The sequence below is a fragment of the Talpa occidentalis genome, unplaced genomic scaffold (assembly GCF_014898055.3).
Source record: "Talpa occidentalis isolate TD23 unplaced genomic scaffold, MPIMG_talOcc4v2.1 talOcc4.9, whole genome shotgun sequence".
NCBI classification, from domain to species: domain Eukaryota; kingdom Metazoa; phylum Chordata; class Mammalia; order Eulipotyphla; family Talpidae; genus Talpa; species Talpa occidentalis.
Window position 1 is genome coordinate 15,831,150 of NW_023605305.1, and position 6,001 is coordinate 15,837,150.

General features: G+C 58.7%; 1 protein-coding gene across 2 annotated transcripts in view; it reads right to left on the bottom strand.

The window, feature by feature from the left end:
* Positions 1 to 1,595, bottom strand: part of AHDC1 (AT-hook DNA binding motif containing 1) — a 64,081-nt gene extending 62,486 nt beyond the window's left edge. For both annotated transcript variants that reach the window (XM_054691642.1, XM_037500300.2), the window contains exons 1-2: positions 1,393 to 1,595; positions 1,072 to 1,166 (exon numbers count right to left, since the gene is read on the bottom strand). The gene's annotated coding sequence lies outside the window, so the exon portion shown is untranslated. The remainder of the gene's footprint in view (positions 1 to 1,071; positions 1,167 to 1,392) is intronic.
* Between the last annotated feature and the right edge of the window lie 4,406 nt (positions 1,596 to 6,001).

Sequence of the window (6,001 nt, forward strand, 5' to 3'; positions counted from 1 at the left end):
CAAGGCCCACATCCTTCCTCCCTCAGCTGGCCCCTTAGCTTGGCAGGAGGCTGGGGGGTCAGGCTGCTAGGGAACCCCTCCAGCTCCCATCAGTCCTCATCCCCAGCCCCCAAACTCTAGGTTGCTGTCCCTTTTCCTGTAGAACAGGAAACAAGGTTATTTCCTAGACTCAGAGCCAGCCCCCTGCCCCTCTGGCTCTGCCCGGGGACCAGGACCCAGCGGGGAAGGCACCCTCAGCCAGAAAGCAGAGGGATTCAGCAATTCACCCCTAGCTCCCGGCCCAGGGGGCTGACAGCTGTCACTCAGCACCCCACCCCCTAGGGAAGAGGGGGCCGATTCAATCTGAGCCCCAGAGGAAACGCATTGATAGGCGATTATTTATTTATTTATGCAAAAGTGAGCCGACTTTGTTCGCCAGGTAACCGGGCACGCGGCCCAACCCCTCCGGCCCAGGCCGCCCCCAAATCCCTCCTCCGCCCCACACACCCTCGGGGTCATTAGGTCCCCGCCCCTCAACTCCCAGAACACCAGCGGAACCTTGGGATTTGGGGGTTGGAGGGGAGGGGCTCCTCCCTCCGCAGTCTCCCCCTTTCCCAGCGCCGTTCCTAAAATCCAGCCTTGTTCTCCGCTCCCACGGTCCCCCCTTCATACCCCCCCCCACATTCTCAGCAAGCTTGAGAGCAAATTGCAGTTTTAAATCCAAAGACGGAGGGAGGGGGAAGGAGGAGGGGGCGCGCGGCAGCGCTGGGCGCGCACCTCGCCCCCGAGCCGGGGGAGCCGCGGGGCGGCCAGGAAACCCGAGAACCCCCCCTCCTCGCCCCCCCTTCTCGTCCACCTCCCCCTCCCCCTTCCCGGCGCTGCCTGCCAGGCTTCGAGCCGAGCCCAGCCGAGCCGCGGGCCCCGGTGGAAACAAAGACCGATCGCACCGCGGGCACCGCAGCCACCGGGTCCGGCGGACCGGACCGGGGCGCGCGGAGGGGGCGCGGGCCCCCCGCCGCGGCGCGCTGCACAAAAGAACCCGACCGGCCGGTTCCCAGCGGGGGTCTGGGGCTGGGAGGAGGCGCCACTCACCGGAGTGCTGGGCTGCCGGCTCCGCGGGTCCGAGCCAGGCGAGGGGCTTCGGGGGGCGTCCGTCTTCCGGCGGCGGCAGCGACGCGGGCGCCCGGCTGCTGGGGAGAGGAGTCGGGGGGGAGCCCTGAGCCGCCCGCCGCCGCTGACAGCATGGCTCGCGCCCGGGCTCACATTCTCCGCCGCCAACTCCGCTGGACGCGGCCCCCGGCGCCCGCGGCGCCCCCACCTCGGCCACTCCGCGGCTCTCCTGCGCCCCCCGCGCCCCCCCGCGCGCCACACTCACAGCCCTGGACACCCCCGCCCCCACCCCCCAGCGCAAACCTGGGAGGGAACGCGCCCCGCGGAGTCCTCCTCCTGCTCCTCCTCCGCCCTCCTCCCTCCCTCGCGGCTGTCTGTCTGTCTGTCTGTCTGTCTGACTGTCCCTACCGCTCGCGCTCGCGGTCTTTCTCTGCTCTCCGAGCTGGGTGGGAAAAGGAAATGAGGACAGAAAGCAGACGCTGGCTTTGGGTGGTGGTAGCTGGATCCTCTCCCCCTCCCCGCCCCTCCCTCCCCCTGCCTTCTGCTCGCGCCGCGAGCGGGGCTGAGCGCAGCCTGGCGGGTGGCTCCTCTGCCCGCCGCCGCCCGCCCGCCCGCCCGCCCGCCTGTCTGTCTGTCTGGTCTGCCTCGCTCGCTCGCTCCCGCCCTCCGTCTCTCGCCCTCGCCCTGCCTGCCTGCCGCTCTCCGTCTCCGCCGCCGCCGCCGATGCCTCTGCGAGCTCGCCTTACCTTCGCCGCTCACCATCCGGAACCCCAGGGGGGAGCGCGCGCGCGGCACGCCGGGACTTGTAGTCCCCGCCCCGGCCGCTCGGCGCGCGGGGCGGGCGGGGCGGCGCCCGCGGCTCCGACGGCGCGGCCCGCGGCCCGCGAGGACCCGGCCCCCCCGGCCCCCGCGCGGGGCGCGGCCCCGCCGGCCCGAGGGTGCTGGGAGACCCTCGCGGTGGGAAATGTTTCCCACGTCCCTGGCCCCCCGCGCGGGGCTCTGGCTCGAGCGGAGGTTGCGGGTGGGAGCGAAGGGGCGGAGTCTGGGAATGGAATGAGAGTCGAAGAGGGAATCCAGGGATGAGCCCAAGGGCCGGGGACTTTCTGGGGCGCCCCAGTTAAAGGGGAGAGGAAGAGGAGAGACAGACTGAGGACCGGCTGCGTGAATTGGGGGATGCTCTCCCTTTCTGAAAAGCTTTGTTGAGGCAAGCGCTAGCTAGGGCCGCAGGGCTGTTCCAGAAACCCTAAACCCCACCAGCGCCTCCTCCTCCTCGCGCAGGGGCTCAGATCTCAACCTCTGAGCTCTGGGTTAAGCCCCTCCAACGCCTAGTTTTCCTACAAGTCCAAAGGCACAAAAGTCCTGGATAATAACAGATAGCACTCAGCGCCCCCCCCCCCCCCCCCCCGCCCCTCTTCCCGAATTCGACAGATCCTTTTCTGGTGTCAGGAAGCACGACTGGATTCAACAGTTCAGAGCGCCTGCTGTGGCCAAGGGGCTGGGCTCAGCACTTTTGCCTACCTCCTCTACAGGTCACATCTGTTATCCAGCCCCTAGCTTTGGGCCCCCTGCCTGGCCAATCCCCACAGATGGGAATATGCTTGGCCAGGGCCTGGTTACAAGGGGAGGTAGGTGGACAGCCCAGGAAGAACTGCTGCTGCCTCCGTTTACTAGGTGCCACAGGGCCCTTGAGTCTTGCAAAAACCTGGTAAAACGAAACTGTTCTCTTTTCCATTTTAGAGGTGAGGGCACTGAGGCCAGGTCCCCCAATTAAGAATTTGACAAATGTTAACTGAAGTATGCAGGGTTCACAGGGGACAACTAGATGAATAATGTGTGGTCACCGTCCTGTCTCAGTGTCTACCAACAACTGACTTGACTGGTCTTTGACTAGTTCCCCGTCATCTATGTGTCTGACATTCCTTTGCCTGGTGGGTGCCTGCTGGCTTTGTCTGTCTTGCCCCCTATCTGAAGTTCTTCCAGCAGTGCCTTTGTCCTTGGCCCTTCTGTTTCTGACTCTTCCTTTGACTCTGCAAGGTGATGACCAGCCTATGGCAAAGGCAGGTAAGTGACATTTTGCCAATTGCAGCTCCCTGCACTATCTTCCTTGCACTGCCAATCCTCCCCAAACCCCTCCTTAACTGTGCTCTGAAACCCCCAGAGGGCAAGACAGGGACTCTCCATTGTTCCTTTGGGGGGTTGGGGTGTCAGCAATGGGAGAAGTCTAGGGTGCTTAACAGTACACCTGTTGATCTGGCATCATTGGGCTGGCACGGCCAGCTGGAGAGGCCCCTATTTGGGAGCAATTTCCCCTTGCAGGCAAGATAGGTCGTGGGTTCAAAGATGTGTTATTGAATGGGAAGTATTATGAAGTCAGACATTCATGAAAGCAGTGTTTAAAATTGTCAGGGACCCTTTGCAATTCCAAAGTCCCAGCCTAAAATGACCACTTATAGATGAGGCTTTGGCATCTTGCCCTAACTGCCCCCACCCCCACCCCTTTAAACATTATGGAAGGTGGGAAAGGCCTGGATTGCTCTTTCTTTTATACTATCCTCCCCCCAAGATAAACAACCTTATCATTAGGCTCCCCAGGGCACCTTCTAGTCTGAAGCAAGTTTGGGGAGGAAGTTGGTGGGATGGCTTCAGTGAGATAGGGAGCCCCAAATCTTGATGAAGGGCAAAGTAATAGGACCCGTGGCTCCATGAATGAGAGCAAAAAAGAAGTTAAGTAGTATTTTCCCAGCATGTCCCTCCCCTTCCAGGCTGCTTCAGCTGCCTCCTCCCCAAAGGTGTATACTGTTAGCCCCCAAAGTGTTTGGCATCACTGGAAAGCAAGAATTGCTGGGTTTCCCTATCATTTGGGGGCTAATTTTTCTCTTGGAGCCTCTCAGAAATTGTAATTGGTTGGGGGGGGGTGACTCCCCAAACTCCAGTGAGTCGTTCCGTGGGCTGTTGCTGCCACCTAGTGTCTAATCTCCATATCTGCTTCTGCAACTGGAGTATAGAGAAGGCTGGCGGACCAGTCCTTAAAAATGTTGGCGTCACCACCTGTCTGAGCAGGGTATCTGAAAACTCTGGGAGAAAATAGATTTGAGGGAGAGGACTCATGTTCTGGAAGATCCTGCATCATTCCTTTTCTGGGCTCAGTTAATTCCAACCACTTTGTGTCCAGGGAAGCAGAAATTGGTATAACCAGACAAGGAAGCCTCCGTGAGGGTGTAGAGATAAAATCATAAGGCCTAAGGGTTTGGAAGCCATGTGGGATGAAAACCACCCAGACCTGGCTCTGATTCTGCTTTTATTTGTGTTCTTAACCTCTTTGCATCTCAGTCTTCACTTCACGTGTATAAAATAGAGACGTAATCCTACCCCTAAGTTACAGGCAGGATTGTTGAGCAGATTTACTGAGTACACAGATATGAAAGCACTTGGAAGGCTGGCAAGGGCATGCTGTGGGATGGTTGAGTTATGATGATAATAATAATGGCAGTAACTGAGAGGTCACAGTGACCTGGGGCCAGGCCCCTGGGGCTCACAGAAAGGTCTGAGTGAATTGAGTCTTGGCCAGGGCCAGCACTACCCTCCTTGACTACCTATGTTCTAGGGCTGGCCCCACTCTTGGGGGAGGTGTGAATTGTTGGTGTGGTTCAGCCCAGTCCACAGAAGGGGAAACTGAGACTGAGATGTTTGGGCCTACCCTAAGGCATTGAGCTACAGATCCAGGAATAAGAAGCCCATTGGACTGGAGCCATTATGGCCCTGGTTTTCCCTCCTCTGGATGAGAACAGCTCCAAGCTGGGGCCCAAGAGACCAAGGAAGCAGGAAGCTCCCCCTTATTGTTGGTACAGTGGGAACTAAGGCCCCCAGGCCCCCATTATCCCTCCTCCTGGGTTGGCCCCTCTTCCCTCCACTCCCCCCAACCCCTGCAAGTCCTCCCACATTCCTCCAGGCAACAGGAAACCCCAGCTGCAGCCCAGACTTCAAACAGCTCCTCCCTTTGGGCAGGGGGTGTGGGAGGAGAGGCCAGAGGCCAGAGGGCAAAGGTCAGCTTTGTTCCTGCCGTAGGTGGTGAGGGACCAGGGGAGAGAGAGGGGGCAGGGTAGGGCCCTTGACAGCCACACCGCATGTGTGTGAATTCCTATGTCCATCAGGGTGTGCGTGGTTCTCACTGTTAGCCCGTATCTGGGGTTAGTAAATATGTGACCTCAATTTCCTTTGAGCTCATGGACCTGAGCTGTGTGTCTGAGTGTATATTGGTGCGTGTTTGTGCGTGCCCCGTCTGGACTCCCCCTGACGTGTCTGCGGGTGTCATCTTGTGGAGGTATATCTAGTTCTCAGACCTCATCAAAGCTGTGTTTCCCCCTTGAGTGTGACCTGAGGTGATTGTTTGTGTCCAGGAAGGGTGTCCTCTCTTACCTCTTCCTCTCCTAATCTTTCTGTCAGTCAGCTAGTCACCAGAGGGTTCCTTCTGAAAAGTGAATTTGACTTTATTATTCCTCATTCCTAAGCCCAGTCCCAAGGCTTAGAATCTTAGCCCAAGTGTATGCAGACAAGACCCACGCCCACTTCTCCATCTTCATCTTTAACCACTTGACCCCCCCTCAAACTTTACACTCCAGTCACACCTACCTAATTGCAACTCCCTGCAGGGTCCCATTTCCTGCCTCTGAGCTCACTTAATTCTGTTGAGTCTGGAATGCTTTTCTCTTGCTTCTTTATGAAGCCAACTTTTACTCCTTTTTTAAGTCTCTGGTGAAGCAACACCTCTGTAGAGAAGCCTTCCAGACGTCCCCCTGCCAGTTGAGTTAGGACCCTACCCTGTTCCCAAACACACCCTGTGTTGTCATGTTCTGCCTGTGTCTGGGACCTTCATCCTCATCATCATTAATCTGTGAGCTCTGTGAGAGCAGGA